This window comes from Rousettus aegyptiacus, unplaced genomic scaffold (genome assembly GCF_014176215.1).
Source record: "Rousettus aegyptiacus isolate mRouAeg1 unplaced genomic scaffold, mRouAeg1.p scaffold_m13_p_3, whole genome shotgun sequence".
Classification (NCBI taxonomy): Eukaryota; Metazoa; Chordata; class Mammalia; order Chiroptera; family Pteropodidae; genus Rousettus; species Rousettus aegyptiacus.
This window is the reverse complement of record NW_023416306.1, coordinates 127293346-127312603: the sequence shown is the minus strand read 5'-3', so window position 1 is coordinate 127312603 and position 19258 is coordinate 127293346. Positions and strand designations below refer to the sequence as shown.

The 19258-nt window shown below is 40.1% G+C and overlaps 1 long non-coding RNA gene across 2 annotated transcripts in view; it reads right to left on the bottom strand.

Moving 5' to 3' along the window:
* Window positions 1-3332: 3332 nt before the first annotated feature.
* LOC107518613 overlaps window positions 3333-19258 on the bottom strand; it is a 61533-nt gene continuing 45607 nt past the window's right edge. Inside the window, exons 1-3 of one of the 2 annotated variants that reach the window (XR_004949976.1) lie at window positions 15696-16084; window positions 12500-12597; window positions 3333-10261 (exon numbers count right to left, since the gene is read on the bottom strand). This is a non-coding gene — a long non-coding RNA (uncharacterized LOC107518613). Of the gene's footprint in view, window positions 10262-12499; window positions 12598-15695; window positions 16085-19258 lie in introns of those variants that run through there. The other variant, XR_001598914.2, reaches the window with a different exon arrangement.

Below are 19258 nucleotides of genomic sequence, written 5' to 3'. Positions count from 1 at the left end.
TCTATAAACCCAGGCAATAGTATGGAAAGTAGAAAACAAAAGCTGGCAGGACCCAAACTTTCTTAGGGAGACAGCGTGAGCTGGGGTGCTGTTTCAAAGTCTAGGTGCCCATTCTGTCTTCTCTTGGTCTCCTGAAGGGGCAAGATAAGTTCTGTGCCTGGGCAGGTCTCACAGCAACCAGTGTTTTTCCTCTGGACTTGGTTGACAAGCCACCTCCCCTCCTGACCTTGTGTATACCCCATGTCAAAAGAGGACTGGAGGCTTCAGAAAGTATGCATAGGACCCAGTGAGGAAAGCATCAACTCATTTGTTTGTCCATCCATCCATCCATCCATCCATCCATCCATCCATCCATCCATCCATCCAGCTAGCCAACCAGCCAGCCAGCCAGCCAGAAAAGACTCTGGATGCAAAGAAGCATGTGTGCCTGGCAATGCACCAGGCCTGGGAAGATTCACAGACTATTGGATCCTGGGCCTTCCCATCTGCAGCCATGGAAAGGGGTCAACCTCCACGAGATTCAGCTTCCTTCTTGACTACTACCCTTCTCTTCCCTTCCGCATCAATCAGGCTTGAGCCCTGGTCATTTTAATTTGAAGATGATCTTTATACCCATGGGCCTCTTCCACTTGGGGGTGCTAGTTGAAACCCGAGGGGTGGATGAGGCTGTCAAAGGACTGTATATCCAGAGAAGAGAATTTATCTCAGAGTGAAATCTTTGGAAATATATACATTTGAGGATGAAGGGCATAGGGGAAAATGGCCATGGAGGGCCAGGCACTGGTAGATGGGAGAGGGGTGTGAGGTAAAATGTGGGGGCCCAGCTGAGGCTGCTGGGAGCATGAGTTGCCTGGTGAGCACAGAAGTCAGTAGCTTTGTGATTCTAAGAAAGGAGGTGGGCCCAGAAGGCAGCCAGCCTCAGGCTACAAATAGGGCAGTGGGCAGCGGCCAGTGCCCAGCAAGTCTCAGGCCCAGGTAAGTCTCAGAAGCTCAGGCTCCTGGAGTCCTGGCAAGGAGATGGGGATCTGCTAAAAACAAGGCAGTTTTAGGCCTAAAAGTTTGGAACAGAATAAGAATTCAATTTCTCACATTAGGCAATCAGTCAGACCCAGCCTGACGAGAAGGAGCCAGGCCCACAGGTGGGGGTTGGGAAGCCACAGTTTGGCAGAGACTGGGAACTGGGCTCTGCTGACGTTTCCAGAGAAAGGTAAAAATGAGGAAGTGGGTCTGAGGTGAAACTGATTAACTGGCTTCCTGGTCTGGATTCATGGGAAGATTATGACCTCTGTCTCTGAGATCGTTTAAGGCCAACGCAGGATGGATCTTCCTTCATTCAGAGACCTGTGCACAGAGACTACAGCCCCATTAACCAATATTTTACAGTTGACAGTTGTCTGTATCTGTGATTCACCTGGTCCTCGCCACAACAAGTGCACTAGAAAAGGAAGGTCACATTTTCTTCATTTTGCAGGTGAGGAAACGCAGTCTCAGTTGACAAAGGGGACTTGCCCTAGGAAACAATTGTTGGCAAGGGGCCAAGAGAGGCATCAGGTCCAGCTCAGGCTGCAGTTCCCTGATCCGCTCTTGCCTTAATTTATTTATTTTTTATTATTTTTATTTTTCGTGGGCAAAGAATAGTGGCTGAGGGTAGAGTTCAGGTCTAAATCCTGTCCCCGCCCCTTTCTGACCTGTATTATCTTGGGCAAGCTGCTTAATCTCGCAGAGCCTCCTCTTCCTCAGTTATGAAGTGGGATGGTAGTGCCGACCTTTTCTGTTCTTGGCCACAACGCAACAGGAGTCCCTCAGGGCTCAGTTCTATTCTCTCTCCTCTTCTCAAAACCATTACCGCCCCCACCCCAACTCCTTATTCACACCTATCACTTTAAAAGTCCATACTTTTACAGTCCATGTAATATTTTCTTCCAGCTCGAAAGACTCTTATTAGCTCTAGATCTACATTTTCAACTTCCAATTCGACTTTTACACTTGGATCTCAGAGGCATCTCAAACTCAGCGTGTCTAAAATGGGATTTCATCCTCTTCCCCAATCCCCTTAGCCCAGCCCTTGGCAACTATCCTTCCACTCTCCCTGTGGTGCCATTTGTGTTTGATCCAGTAGCTCCTGGTCCATCTTGTGCCCACACGTGTAGGCCACAGTGGTCTTCATGCTTCCTACCTGGTGGTCTTGGCACCTTGGTGCCTGGAGAACTTAGTGTCATTTGCAGAGGTGGATGTTTCACTGTGTGATCTGTCCTTCAGAATTTGTATAAATGGCAGAGGTTATTAATCTTGGTACTTTTCTGTAGCCAACCTAATATATCACCATATAGAGGTGGTGACGTTTTTATTTTCCATGTGCTGAGTTCATGATACCACAGCATCCTCATCTGAAGGCGATTCGGTTTTAGTAAAAGTCTGTCATAATACCCTGTTTCTTTTTTCTTTATTCTCTGGCTCCTAGGCCAGAGCTCACATGGTGGCCCCAACTAGAACATGCCACCCTGAGTTACTAGATATAGAAATATTGACAAAGAAGGCAAAGGAAATGATTTTGACTAGAGAGATGTATGGTAAATGCAAGTTAACACCCTCTCCTCAATTAAAAGCCAGCTAGGAATAACAATCACAAAGGTGGAAAAGAAGGAGTTAATAGCCTTGGTCTTTAAAGAGTTCCTACTTAGATGAGAAAAAACACTACACACCAAAACAGGAAAGTGGGGAGGCAGCATGAACAGACAGTTCACAGATGAGGAAATAAAAGCTGCTTACAAATAAATGGGGAAACGTTCAGCTACCAGTAATCACAGAAATGCAAATCACAACAATAAAATACTATTTTCCCCCTGCTGGATCATGCAAGGGTAAGACTCTGACACTACCCAAGGCTGGTGAGAGTGTGGGAAAAAGCACTGTTGCACACTGTTCAAGAAAGCAATTTGGCAATAGATAGTAAAAAGCCTTAAAATATTCATGCTCTTTACCCAGTAATTTCTTTTCCAGGAATATTCTAGAGAAATAATCAGAAAGGCAGACAAAGATGTATGGGCACATATGTTAATCACGGTGTTATTTATTATTGCCAAAGCAACCTAAATGCCCAGTGCTGTGAAAATGTTGTATGAATTTTAATACACCCAAACAATGCAATACCAGACAGTTACTTAAAGATGATTCTAAGGCTTTTTAATGATATGGGGAAATGTTTCTTTATATAAATTTAAAACATTTAACATTGTATGTTTAGTATGTTCTCAAGTGTATAAACTGTAAGAAAAAAAGGCCATAAGATAATAAAAAAATATTAACAGATTATCTTTGGGTGATGTTTATTGTCTTCTTTATGTAATTTTAAGGTAAAATTTGCATACACTAAAATGCACCAGTCTTAACTGTACAATTTCGGCAATGAGTATATCACACGTCTCACACCCCATCACAATATAGAACATCTCTCTCTGGAAAGCTGCCTTGTGACATTTCCAGTCATCACCCGTCCTGCAAGAGGCAACCTCTATTTTCATTGTTTTCTCCTTAGATGTGTTTTTGCCTTTTCTAGAGCTTCATGTAAATGGACTCATAAAATTAATCTCTTCCGTGTCTGCCCTCTTATGTGTGGCTGTAAGAGGGGCGCCCTGGAGACCGTGCGCATAGCCACGTAGGCCACGCAGCTGAGGCTTGAACCACAGTTGACCTGAGTCTTGTCTCATGATCCTCCCGGAACCGGGAAACATGGGACACTTGTGAGGAGCTGCTACAAGGGCGCTTCTGAAGGGATAAGTGAGGGATAATATTGCTCTTTCCCCTGATGTTACAGATGAGGAAACAGAGGCCAAGAGACCGAGCTGGTCACTCCTGGTGATAGAGTGACAAAACCGGAACAAGAATCTAGGTGTCCTGACTTTCTGTGGAGTGCTTTTTTCCCCCACAAAGCTTTTCACTCAGCATTTCATCTTCTCTCGAACTCACAGTTCTTAGTGTAAGGTAGCAAATGCCTTTGTGCCCCTGTCATGTAGGGGGCTGCCTTAAAGCCATGGATGCCCACAGTCCCTGGGGGAAGGGCAGTCTTAGGGAGCTGGTCAAAGAGGAATGTTCCAAACACCTTCAGTTGATTCTCCTAATACTGTTGATGCTCAAACACAGTTACTCGTGGTCCTTGCATATCTAGTGCCAGATTTCAACCCGGTGGCTGGGATGGACTACTTCCACACTCAGCACTGCCCCTTATGCTTCGTTCAAGAACTTAAAAAATAAAACCAATGTACATGCCTGTAAAAAGAGTGCAAGCTCCTTTGAGGGCCTTGTCCTTCACGTTTGTATTCTGATTCCTCACCTGGGTTACATAGATGCTCAGTAAATAGATAACTATACCAACTGAGTTTATGGGAGAAGCTCCAACCTGCAGTGATGGCTGAATGGGAATGAGAAGAGTCAGAATTGATGAATCCTTTTCTTTCCCCTCTGCCAAATCTGCTCTTGGGTTTACTTTCAGAAGGACTTTCTCACTTCCCCTGCCCTGCCCCTCCTTCAGCTTCTGGACAGTGAGCCTTGCAGGGCCTTTCTTTATGGAAGAGTGTTAGTGACTTCACTTATACTCCCCAAAGGTTGTCCGATATTTTTCCCCAAGGCCTCTATTTAGGAATTTTAGCAGTTTTCTTTTCAATTTTATTTTAAGTCGTCATTCCAAGCCAGCACATAAAAAGCAGCAGTGGGAGAGGAGGTGAAGAAGTGAAATCCAACCAGATCTTTAATGCAAAAGACTAAGCACAATTTTCCTTACTGGGGCGCTAAGACAAACATGATCAAAACGGTGTCATTTGAAAGAGTTCATTAGTGCATCTGGAAATCCCCAAGGGAAGTTTCAGGGAATCTGAGGCTGCTGGGAAATGCATGATTCACAGTAAAGAGATCCACTGTTTTCTCACTGAAGGCCAATTCTTTAAAGCCATGACACAATCTCCAAGCTATACCCTAGTCTGACACTTTTCATGATATTAACAGGCCACTCTCTTGGGCCTCAGTGATGCATAATGAGTTTCCAACCTATGGGTTGAGTCTTTAAGGACTCTTCATGCTTGATCCGTGACTGCTCTTAGTATGTGACTGTACTGAACTCTCTCTTCTTTTATAGACTCAGAAGGCAGAGTTGGAATAAACAGTAGGGATCATCTGGACCCATCCATCTATAATATCATTTCAGATACTGCTTCCCCATGAGGTCTTTCCAAACTCAGCAGCCAAACTAATTAGCCTGAGCTCTGAGCTCCCATGCACCTTGTACGTGGCATTGGTTACGGCTTTTCCCAGAGTGTGTTATAATTATTTGTTTGCATGTCTCCTGGGTTATGAGGGCCAATAGCGTGTCTTACTCAGCCTTGCATTCTACCCTAGTTCCCAGCAGAGTTCCTGGCAAATAGTAATGGCTCAACCAATATTTGTTAAATGAGTAAAGAAGGCCCCACTTTCTTTAGGCAATGAAGCTGAGGATGCACAGAGAGATGAGATGCCTTAGGTAGGATAAAGATCTTTATCGCTACTTAAATCTTTCTGAAGTTAATATGAAAATAATTGAACTAATAGTAAAGTGTCTTGTTTTCATTTTCTGTATTTACTGTCTCTGACCAGATATACAGAGGTCAGATGCTTCCAGCTTGTCCTTGCATGTTGCCTGATTGTCTCATTTACTGTGATTTACTCTGGCTAATGATGGAAAGCTGCCTCCCCCTGCTCTTTGCTCCCAAAGGGACAGGAATTTCTTGCTCAAACCTCAGACTTGTTTGGCCTGCTCTTTGTATCATTGGAAAATGTAGTTGGCTGGGAAGTGTGAGATCATTTCTTGAGTTTTCTTTCTTTTTTTTTTTTTTTTCTATTACTTGTTTTAGTATCTGTTGTTCTCTGAACAACTCAAGGAGTCCACCTATAGACTTTGTAGATTTGGGGACCTTGAGTCCTGAGTTGTCTTTTCAAAAGTGGAGCAAAGGTCTCAATTTGCTGTTGCATTTCCAGTTAGTGTCAGCACTGTGGGCCACTATGCACTAGGGGGTTTCAGCCTTATGTAACTTATTCCCAGAAAGCTATCTGCCCCAAATTTTCTTTCTGACTTTGCCCACATGTACTAAGGTATTATGAAAAGGGGGATGAGCATTGATTGAAACTTCCAGGGATGATCTTCATGATATTTAACATTTCTAGCACAGGCAGGGCCAGTCAGAAACTTTTAACTCTGGGGGTCAGGGGGACCAGGAAGCCAGGGGAAGGAAGGAGAGCTATGGAGGAGGACAGGAGCTTGAGTTACCAGATACCAACTGATATAAAACAGTTCAAAATTTATACAACTGGGATGACTACATGTTGTGTCCTAGCAGAATGTCTGCCATAAGAGTAAGAAAGGACAGAGGCAATTAACATCTCCACCATTTACTCTCTGACAGTGGTTCCCAAACTGTCTGCATAATGGAATCCTTGAGGATCTTTTAAAAATGCCAAAGTTCAGGGTATAATCTCTGTGATGGGATCCCGTGTCTCTGAATCTCTCCAGGTGACTCCAAAGTGCATGCAAGTTGAGAACCCTGCTCTATGACATTAAATAAGCTATTTTGCCCTTTGGGCATCGGCTTCCTTCTTGGTAAAAAGTGGACAATATCCAGTTCATTGGCCTGTTGGGAAAGTCAAATGAATACACACAGTATACTCATGACAGGTAGGAGATGCTCACTAATTATTTTCCTTCTCCTTTCCTTCCAGAATTCCTTATATTCCTTTGTCACTTGTTCTGAAATGTCACCATTAGAATAAATGCTCAGCCACTATTTGAAATGAAAATAACCTTAGGTGGGGTTGGGGCCGTTAGTCATGTGAACCTTAATGTGGGTTATTTAAGATGATGCCTCTTAATGACCAGCTGAAGTGAGGTCAGCAAAGGAGGTGGGGTTTTTAATTGCAGGAATTAGATGAGCCTGAGAAGTCACGACGAGTGCTCTGCGTTTGTGATGTCACTGCGGAGTAGCAGCTGCTTCAGCTTGTTACTGAGAACATAACATGGAAATCAAGGCTGCCCCCATTCTTCTTCAAAGGCCAGTGGAAAGAAAGCATCTTTATAGGGTGGACTAAAGGACGTGCCTTCCGTCCATGTTCCATTTGGGCTTCAAAAAACCCTGACAAGTCTGTGACTGGGGCCTGGTGTCCTGGAACTGAAATCTCAGGCAGCATCTTGTGTGTTTGTGCCAAGTGTCCGTTTCCTCCCTGGAAGACATTCCATAACTTCCTCATGTTCTCAGATTTAAGAATTATGACTTTCACATCATCCTCGGTGGCGCTGAACCCCTGGGCATGCCCTTGCCAAATGGTTCTCTGGGAATCGTTCTGCCGAGTAGCTCTTCGGTACGATCCATAAACTTATCTTGAAGAGCAACTGAAGAAATAATCCTTGAAACTCTTCGCTTATAATAAGGCTGGTGTTGATTGTGGATAACATTTTACTGTGTGCATTCTAGAAAGAATTGTGAGAAAAACATCTTCCAAACCGCTAGATAGTTGTTTTAATGTTATGAACACTCTCTTCTGGTCTTTGGCTTCCAGAAAGCTTGGTACACCTACTTTGGATTTTAGCAAATATATCTCAGGTGCAGAGGATTTTTTGAACTTTAAACCTAATTATTAATCACAAATCATATATTTTACAAATTATTCTCTTTTTTTGGTCAATTCCATATTAACTCATAAGGAGTCTTTGATTTTAATTATATTATAGTCTATAAAACTTTAGCATGCATTATTGCATTTCTTCTGGTATCATTTGATTCTCATCAAAGCCATGGATGTTAATTAATATTATTTCTATTTTAAAGCTAAAGAAAGTAAAAGGACTTGGTTAGGATCACTCAATTAGTACAGCCACGCGTTTCAGATAACTGATTCCGGCTCACTGTTCTTTTAAGCACACCATGTAATCATTTATGGGTAAAAAAGAAAGACATTAAAAAACCCAAACGATTAATTTTTTAAAACTTTAAACAGCCTTGACATTTATTTTTTAAATGAAGATTTATTTTGCCTTGGTACACCATTATATTTCTACCATGTGTGAATAAATGAACTTCGGCATTAATGAATTCTGTTAGAACTTTGTGATAATTTTGATGCACTGCCAATTAGCCTACAAAGTGAAAGGCCCAAATAATGTCCAGACAGTTTCAATTTGCTTTATTTTTCTTTTTGGGGGATTTAAGATTGTTTGAACTAAACTCTCTTTTTTCTTTTTTCTTTCTTTCTTTATTTTTTGAAAATAGAAGTCGTGACTAATACAATATGACCACTGACCACTGGGACTTTTCACATGTCACTGCAATATTTGAGATAATTAATCTTTCGAGGAGATGAGAAGATGTCCATCTTCAGTTTCTGGAAGGAAGGCAAACTAAGAGCAAGACAGTTCCTCCCGAAAGTAATAGTATCATAGGATTTTAAAATTTCAAGATCTCAGTAAATTAGTAGAAAATGTTGCAAGCTGGAAGGGACCTTTCTCGTTACCTACTCCTACCTGCTGATCTCACAGAGCATGCAACTGAGGTTGTGAGCTGAAAGATGGTTTCTCTGAAGCTGCACAGCTGGTTAGCTGGCCTCAGAGCCATGCTTAGCACAAAAGGCTCCTAACTCCTCAGCATCGTCCCACTAGACCATTGGGCCTCCAGCTTCCTTCAAGTGTAAGGAGGATTTTTGAAAGTCAGAACCATTTCACAGACACTCATGTAACTCTTGTTTGGTAACAATTGGTTGAGAAAAGATATGATGAGAAAAACAACTGTGAATTCGTTAATAATTTAAAATTCTTTCATATGGTGCCATCTCCTTCCATAACTGGGAGAAAAGAGCCAGGAATGTGGAGGCGGAGGGGGGGCTGCTGATGAATTCTTACCACCTGATGATGCATTTTTACCACCGATGATGCATTCTTACCACTGGGGCTGGACTCTGTTGGTCTGGAAGTTTCCCTACCCAGTGGGGAGATATTTCCATTGAGGGACATGATAAAAAACCCTCTGAAACTAAGACTGTGATTTGAAAAATCCTGGGCTACAGGTCTTTGGTAAAGGAGCTTAATGTTGATTATCTAGGAAAGGCGCAGGGAACTATTGGGGGCAGGGAACTATAAAAGTTAACAGAAAACTGTGGCTATATTATAAAAGCAGGTACACCTACTACCCAGCCATTTCCTTACCTCTTTCTTGCTCATCTTGTCTGGAGGAAAGTAATCTTCCAAGCACCACGTTTGGTTTAAGCCAGTTATGACATTCCTCTCTCTTTTTGCTAGATATTTGATTTCACAGCCTCCAGTGTAGCTTGGAGTTGTTGTTTGATGACATTCTGGCCAAGAAGATGGAAGGAAGAAGAAGCCTTCTGGAAGCTCCCAGGCAAGCTTTGGTTTTGCTGATCAAAAGCCCAGATACAGCTGGTGTCCATCCCTCTCTTGTCTTCCTGCCAGAAGCCCACAGTGGCATCTTGTGATCACAAGACAAAGGATGAGAGCGAAATGGAGATATGACCCAGAGACTTGACATTGTAGCTAAACCAACACCAGAAATTGCTTTCTACTTCTTGCCATGTGAGAAAAAAGAATCTCTATTTATTTAAGCCACTGTTAGCTGGATTTTCTATTATTTGCAGCTGAAAGTTTTCTTGATAGCTAAAGTTAGAGTCACCCTGTTGGGCAAGAAACAAAGGGAACCTGGAGGAGGGGAAGAAGGAAGCTATAAATGTTAGGTACAGCCTTAGGGCCAATTGCAGGATTAAGGGCATAGTACCAACCTCTTTTTCAGGTTTATTTTTTTCTTTCTGCTAAAGTGTCTGAAAATTGCATAATTTTACCCAATTCTGCCCCCTTCATTTTTGTTTTCAAACAAGATAGCTGTGATTATTTTAGTTATTGCCAGCTTAAGAATGTCCTGTTTTCTTTCCGTCATATGTATCAGGTGTATTGTTCCGTTCACTGTTTGCCCCTTGTTTGCAAAATGATGAGAAATAACCCCTAAAAAGGGTTGCAGAAGAAACACAGAAGAGTGACTGTCATCAAGAGATCATAGGCTTGAAGCTGGAAAACAACTTTATGAGTGGCCATGTAATGTACCTGCAAGACACAAGTCTTTGGTTGTCTCCACACAGTATCTGCAAGACACAAGTCTTTGGTTGTCTCCTTGCTGGGAGCAGGTGTGTTGTGTGCAGCTGTATGCACTCCCATTCTGGATGGCTAGGGTGCATTGGGTTGGAGCTGTGGAGATATAAGGGTGGGTTGCAGGTGTGCAGTCATGGGCTTGCTGTGTTCCACATTCTCTTCTAATTGAAACTCCTTGGCCCACAGCCACCTGCTCTGAGATGAAGCCCTTAGCTTGTCTTTGCATAGGAGCAACCACTGACTGGACCATGGGGAGATCACCAGACTCTGGTACGATTAATCCCCACATTGGCCTTAATATGACTAATATGAAAAAAACAAAAAACAAAAAACAATGGCCCAAATGAATAGATTTTCTCTCTTGACAATCTGAACTGAATGTACAAAAAGAATGTGCCAGTTGGAATAGAAGATACTGTGAGGATGTAGCTGAGTCGCATTTATGTCTGGGTAGTAGTAGGTCCAGAACAGTCTTTTGTTCCTGGCTCCATGAGGCCATGATGGCTCTTGTTCCTGGATACGCATGTGTGATAGTTTTATTTGAACTTGGCTAGGCTATAGCACCCATATTTAATCAACCATGAATCTAGGTTTTGCTGTAAGGCATGTTGTAGATGTGTAGCTTGACATCTACAATCAGTTGACTTTAAGGGGTTTCCCATTGATAATGTGGGTGGTGGGCCTTGTCCAATCAGTTGAAGACCTTAAAAGCAAAAGCTGAGGTTTCCCAGAGAAGAAATTCTTCCTTAAGACTACAAAATCAACTCCTGCCTGATGTTCCAGCCTGTGGGCCTCTCCTCCAGATTTCAGACTCATGACTGCAGCATTGACTCCTGCCTCTACTTATTCTATTTCTCTGGAGAACCCTAACTGATATACCACAAGAGTATACCTCTTTCATCACTCTATGTCATTGCTACCAAAGAACCTTTCCCGTTGACTTTGTTTCTTAAAATCAAAAGACCCTAGGACAATAAACTCAATACTGCCTGGTACCTTTGTGACATGGTGGTTCATAATAGTGGGAGACATACTCATTCAGTCTACAGTAAATGCTCGATGCATGTATGGATTCTCAGAGTCTCGAAATACCTGCTGTCTCCAGGAGTTGAGAAACACAGGTTGACCTACTCTGCATTAGGTATAGGATTTCACTAGCTGCCTTTGCTGCACACACCAGAAGAGTAGGAAATGGGTACAATGTCCAGGGAAGCAGTCTTGTTCAGTAAAACTTGCTTGACCTTGTACTTATTAAGAAAATAGGCAGCCCAACTCATGATGGAGCAGGCAGAAGACTCTATGGTTCAATATGTAGGGTCCCTGTTCTGAATTCTCCTGTATACTCCTGCTGCCCGTGGGAGATGCTCCCACCATTAGAAACATACCTACCGCCCCTCCTGTCTAAACCTCAAACTCCACCCTTTACTGTACTCTGCCCTAGTTGGTGCTTGTCTGTGCTGCCTACATCAGTCCTTTATTGCATGTGGCTTATTCTCTAATTTTTATTGATGTCAGGCTGAGGGAACAGGGACAGGAAAGGGCATGGGATGCTATCTTGGGAAGAAATCAAGCACCAGGCACCAAGCCTTCTGATAGTGAGGTAGAGGTAGATGTCGGGATGGTGGGAGCAAGAGCCATCAGAAAAGGAGGGCCCGGGAAGTTGGATCTCTATTTTATTTCCCTCTTTGAGCTTTCAAGAGGCCAGAGCACAGTTTTATGTTCAATTACACTGACCATATTGATTATAATGTTTGGCATTTGGCCTCTTCCTCATAGCTCTTATTAATCTTCTTTTAAAATATTGTTTTATTAGTCATTTTAAGAAATGAATGCTTTGAGAAACTTACCATTTGTAGGGGAAGATAAGGCAGCCTGGAATTATGTAAAAGAGTCCAGGTTTTGGAGTTGGATACATTTATATTTGAATCCAGACTCTGCCACTGGCTGTGTGACATTGAACAAGTTACCTAACCTCTCTGAACATCTGTTTCTTCATTTATAATATTGTAATAATAGTTTTTAACCTGTAGGAACTGTATTAGGATTCATGAGACACATGGTATCTGAAAAATCTGCCATAGAACCTAGCACTCTATAATAATAGCCGACGTGTGGTGAGCTCCTAGGGTGCGCCAGGTAACACACTAGCACATTAGCTTACTTGATACAAACCCAGGTCCTCTCGGCCTTTACTCCCCTACCACTCTTCCCACAACCCCCCACCCAGAGGCCTTTCTAAGAAACCTGTTGATCTTCAAACTCACTGCTATGAAGCCAGCAGAACAAAACCCTAACCTTTCTCCAGAGAAACTGATGACCTGTCTGAGGCCTCACCTGAGCTTTACAGAGGCAGCCACAGGAAGCCCGGGGTGTCTGGGAGATAGAGCCGAGGGCTGGTGGGGGTGCCAAGTCACCTCTCAGGGCAGTCCCACCTGAAGTAAATGAGATCGAGTTATGAATCCCATAGCTGGTCAGGGGTCCTCAGAAAACTCATATTCTTCTGGCACATCTCTAACTGCACATCGAGTGACTTGTACCCCTGACTTCTGAGGGTTGGAGGTACTGTGAGCAGAGCCGTGAAGCCCTATGAAGTACATGGCAGAGAGCACCAAGGACGATATCTTGGCTCAGCCCTGTGGGGAAATATTTAACGTCTCCTGGAGAGGGACCCAGGGCAGTTAGGAGGGCTCAGGCCAGAAGCCTGCGAAGGACTGAATAGAAGGACTAAATCGATGATGCAAACCAGGGGCTAGAACCAGCCAGGGAGCGAAAATTGTTACCATGTGGGTCCAGAGAAGTCAGGTGCTTGGTTGCCAAGGAACATCTGTGTGGGAATTTTATATGCAGGCCCAACAAAGCCAAATTCCTTAAAAGCAGCTTCTTTCTGTCCAGATGGCTTCAGCAGCCTTGACAGAAGGGTATGTGTGTGTGTTTGCGTATGTGTGTGGAGGTGGGTGGCATTCTCAATCTGGTCCTCCCTTTCTTTTTTAGGACTTTGTCCCTTAGTGACTCTTCCCCAGTTAAACTGTACATCTTGCTTTTCTTAAGCACTTTACTAGTAAGGGGAGACCATGGGCTCTCATCAAGGGTCCTCCGTGCTGGAGACTATTTAGGATCACTTAGGTTGTAGCATCTTGTGGTGACTTTCACTCCCAAACATCCATGCATCTGGAGTGATGGATATATGAAATCCATAAATAATCCCCAAGCCTAAATTAAGCCAGAGTTGCCCTCTTCCCAGCCCTGGCCTGCTGATATGCAGTGCTGATCCAAAAGAGATTTGGCTTATTCAGTAACCACTCAGAAACCCAAGAGTCTTAAACATTAATACTAAAAGAGACTTTCATTTTATACAAGAAGAAACTGAGGCTCAGTTTTAGGAAGGTGAATTGCCAGAGGACATCCAGATGGTGACGAGTGAGATGGTAACACTTTTTTCTTGCCTGATGACTACTTTTCTGAGAAGTTGACACCTGGTAACGCATTCTGACACATGGACAACGGGAGAGAGGATGGCAGCCTGAGTAACCCATGGAGGGGTGGTTCTAATCAAGGGAGTTCACCAGAAATGCCTGGGGAGCTTTGACGAGCAGATAAAGATGTTAGGGTCCCACCCCAAACCAATAAAATTAGAATTTCTTCTTGGGAGTTGCCAGGTATTCTTTGAAAACCCTCCCTGGGTGCTTCTGATGGGCTGCTCAGGTATAAGAACCGTGGTATTAGAGGAATAATCTTCCCTAAACTACTGTATATGGAACATATGTCTCAGGCAGTTAGTTTTTCATCGATGGCTTATCTTCTAACAGAGATAGCCTAACAGTGAGGCTAAGAGCATATTGCTCTGGAGCCCAACCGCCTCCTCCCTTCTACCATGTTCTTTGGGCAAATTACTTGACTATTGTGCTCTTCAGTTTCCTCATCTGTAAAATAGGATAAATAATAATACCTATGTCAGAGGGTTATTGTGAAAATTGAGGCAATCCATATAATACGCTCAGTGTTTGGCAAATAATACTAAGTTTTACCCTGATGAACATAAGCTATCATTAGTAGTAATTTGACATAATAGTTTCAAACATGGGTGAGAATAGCCATCTGGGAGCCTCCTGGACAGGTAGAGAGGCATGCTATTTGTTTTTCTCAAACAGAAGTCCATTGGTTGTCCTCTTTGGAAATTCTTTTTTAGCTAGAAGAGGAAGGCATTCATGCAAATTGGTTCAGGTGCACAGGTGCAAAGTGATCTGTAAATTATCCTTGGCTAAAAATAAACCAGCTTGATCATTTCTGTTTCCAGCAGTAGCGTGGATTAGATAGCCAGAACAATTTACTCAACCAAAACAACTGAGATACCGGATAAAGTATATTTTAAAATCTTTAAAAATGCATCTCTGAGATAACATGGAAGTGAGAAATCTTCTCAGCTCCCAAACAAGCAGAAACTTAGTACTCTGAGAGGTAAACAAATACAAAAGCTTGCTTTTACCCTGGCTGTTTCTGCCAAATGCCAGAGCTTTGGCGAGCATATGAGGATGGGAGACAGCAATTTAAGTCCAGAGCTTGACCAAAGTGAGGTACTTCATAGAAGATTCTTGAATAAAGCTGGGATCCAAAATAACTACACATGTTTCATGATAAGAGAAAGAAAACTTGTCTGTAATCACTCTGGCCTGGCACACGCGAACTCTCACTTGCATTTGCACTTCAAGTTCATACCACATGTGTGGTCCTAAATATCTAAGTCTGAAAATTTTAAGTGTTCTCAGTTTAGTACTAGCTCACATGATGAGCTGACTAAACATGAATATATTCTAGAGGAGTCTTCCTGCAACCCAGTCCTCTCAGAGTTTCCACAGATAAATGTCCAAGGAAAATGAACAGCTTATAGTAAAAAAAAATCACAAAACACAGAAGGAAACAAAGCATAATTGAGAGAACCAGCAAACAAACAAACAAACAAATAAACAAAACACATAGTAGAAATAGATCAACAAGAGCTCCAGATACTGGATTTACTGAACGCCAAAAGTGCAATAAGTATACGAAATACATTTTAAGACATAAGAAAGCCTCAAAATTCGAGCAGAGAGGAAATAGACTTGAAAAGTACCAACCAACCATAACTTCTAAAAATGAACAATATAATAATTGAAATTAAAAAAACCTCAATGAATGGAGTAACCTGAATACAGTTAGAGAGAAATAATGAAGATGGATGCAACGGCATTATCGTGGACATAAATTTGAGAAGTAAGTTAAAAAAAAAAAAAAAATATATATATATATATATATAAAAGAGAGGACAAAATGAGACGTTTCAATCATATGGGGAGGTGATTTTATTCTAACAGATAATGGCTGAGAATTTTTCAGAACCCCAACTGACATTAATCTTCAATAAATCAGAAGGAGAATGAATAAACGGAAACACATTAGATTAGATTAGATTAGATTAGATTAGATTAGATTAGATTAATTGCAGAATAAAAAAAGGAGAGAGGATCTTAAAAGCAGCCAGAGAGGAAAGACGGACCTTCTACAAAAGAATGTCGATTAGTGTTACTGCTGACTTCTCGTCCATAAAACAGAAGCCAGAGGACAATGGAATAATGTCTTCAAGGTGCTGAGAAAAAATCATTGTTAACAAAAAATTTTATATCTAGCCACATGACTTTTCTAAAATGAAGGAAAAGTAAATATATTTCAAATAAAAGAAGTAAACAAACAAAATATGATTTGTCACCAGGCAATCTCCACTAAATAAAGTTCCACACAATGTACTTCAGGTAGGAGAAAAATGGTCCAACAGGGAAGATCTAAGATACAAAATGGAAAAGTGAGCAAATGTGTCATAAATATGTAGACAAATCTGACTAAACATTAACTTTAAATAAATTTTAATTCTATAATATAATAATAATATCATATTTTCAGAGAAAAAACATATTAGAAGTAAAATATCAGAAAACGTACACATTGTATTAGGTGGGGTGGCTAGTGGAATTGAATAAAAAAAATTGCCTTGAAATTTTCAGGAAGATATTAAAGATATTAATTTTAAAATTATTAAAAATATTTCTTAAAATTTTAGAGCAACCACAAAAAGAAAAGACATGGAGACTATAACTTCCAGATAAATAGAATTCAATGGAGGATATGAAATACAAAATACAAACAAACAAACAACTCACTTAATTTATAAGAAGTGAGGTGCGGAAGGACAGGAAAAGCAAGACAAATATAAAACACGTTATTAGGATGGAAAAAATAAATTGAAATATAGTAGTAATTACTATAAATATAATAGGACTAACTCCCCAGGTAAAAGACAAAAATCAATAGCCTGGATAAAGAAATATATTCTAGCATATATTGCTATTTACAAGAGACACAATTCAAACATATGATTGTAAAAATATTGAAAGTTAAAGGATGACAAGAGACACAACAAGCAAATACTAATCCAAAGAAAGCTGGAAAAATATATTAATATCAAGAAAAAAACAAACTTTAAGGCAAATAGCTTTATGAATGATAAAGAGATTTGCTACACAATGGTGCACTGTTTAATTTCCCCCAAATATATAATAATTCTAAACTTATAAGATTATATATATACATACATATCCATATACATACATATATACATATATATACTTATACACATACATATGTTTATATGTCTTCTCAAAATACAGAAAGCAAACAAATGACAGTACTATAAGGGAAGATAGACAAATCCATTGTGCTAATGAGAGATTTTAACACAATTCTCTCAGTAATTCAAAGGTTAAGCAGATAAAAATCAATAAGAAGATAAAAGATTTCAAAACATATAGATAAACTTGATAAAATGAGCATATAGAAAATATTGCACTGTGCAGTTGGAGATTACTATATATTTTTAAGCACAGGTGGTATTTTCTATGAATAATTTCAAATGTAATTAAGTTAGAAATCAATAATAAAAATATAATGAGAAAAAAACATGTTTGAAGATGAAAAACACACTTTAAACAACTCAGACCAAATGAAATATAATGAAAATTTAAAAATACATAGAAATTAATATGATGAAAATATTATGTTTTAAAGCTTCTGGAATGCAGCTAAAACAAACTAGGAATAAAAGAGATTTATTGATCTGAAAGTACCTCTTAAAAACCTACAACAAACATCATTATTAATAGTCAAACATTTAAGTTCAAGAGATAAGATAGAGATGTCTGCTTCTAATATTTATACTCAATGATGTAGTGAGTGTCACAGCTAGGATAGTAAAACTAGAAAAAGAAATGAAAAAGCATATGAATTGGGAAGGAAGAAACAAAACTTATTAATTGCAGATGTAGAAATTCCAAAACAATCTCTATATGAATTACTAGTTACTAAGAGTTAATAAGATGTCTGTGTATAAAACTAATATAAAAATATCAATTGTATTTCTATATACCAGAGGCAATTAGTTAAAAAATATAATTTTACAAGATACCATTTACATTAGTAACAAAAACTATGAAGTGCTTAGTAATAAAATTATAAAAGGTGTAAGTCTTTATAGATAAAGCTCTAAAACTTTACTGGAAGACTTTAAATTAGTCTTAAAACCATGCAGACATATACCATGTTTACCATATTTTTGAATGGGAAGATAATATTATAAAGATGTAAATTTCTCCCTTTCACTAAATTAGTGAAATTCCATCAGGGTTTTTTTTTTTTTTAATAGAACATGACAAGCAGATTTTTAAATTTATACATAAGATCAAAAGGCCAAATATTGTCAAAGCAATCTTGAGGAAGCAGCAGAAGATGGCTGTAGGACTCTCCCTACTTTAGATCAAAACTTCTTGTATATAAATCATTGCGACTATTTGCAATGATTTATCATTCAACTATGTTTGATTTAGGAACTTATTTTTATCAGAAAATACCTTTAAGAGAGTGATAACAAAATAGAGAGATTTGCAATATGTAACCACGAAGGACTTTCAGAATACATAACAATTTTAATGAAATAATAAGGACAAAACAAGTGAATCAGTAGAATAGTGGGCTGAAAACATGAACAGATATTTTACAGAAGAGAAATACACACATGACTTTTAATCATATGAAAAGATGCCCAATCTCATTATTAGCCAGGGAATTTAAAGTAAAACTACAAATTAGCAAAGACTAATTAGCAAAAATAATTGCAAAGTTGATCATTTATAGTGTTAATGAGGGTTCACGAGAAACTCTCTTATTAACTGCTAGTGAGACTGTAAGTTGGTACAACCATGTTGAAAAACAGGGTAGTAAATCTGAAAATGCATGCACTCTATGACCTGCAATTCCAGTCCTACCTGAAGAAGATCTTATACACATTTGTCAGGAGACACATTCAAGGGTATTCATAGCTATGGTGTTCTTACTGGCTCCAAACTGGAAACAACCCAAATGCCCATCAATGGTAGAATGAACACATAAATTGTGGTATATTCGTTTCAGTATATGAAGAAACATGACACAGCAGTGAAAATGAATGAACTATACACAGCTGCCCTCGGTGACCTGAAGGAATCTTAAAAACATAAAATTGAGCCAAGAAACAAGTCACAGATGAACTCATAACAGTATGATTGCACTGATATAAATGTCAGAAACAAAATTAATCCATATATTTTTTAGAGACACATTCACAGGTGCTAAGAAAAGGCAAGAGAGATCGATTCACACAAAAATCAGGCTAGTAAGTTTAGCTCTAGGGGGAAGAGGACAAAGTGGTCTGGACGAGGGACACAGGGATTTTAAGGCATGGTGAGATTCTATTTCCATTCCCGAATGGGGAATGCACCGGTGTTTATGTTGTTATAATTTCTAAACCATACATAAACTTTTCAGGCAAATAAAACTGAGACTGTCAGCTGAAAAAAAAAAATTGTGGGGAAAGCTAACAAAGAACCCCAGAATAAACAGCCTGCATTGTCTCGCACAAGGCAGTGCCACCTCGAGGGGTGTGTATTGTAGGTTAGTCCTCTCTGACACACTCTGGCTCCTGCCTGATCCTCGTCACCCTGGCAAGGAAAAGAAAGGTGACTTTTCTCTCCGTGT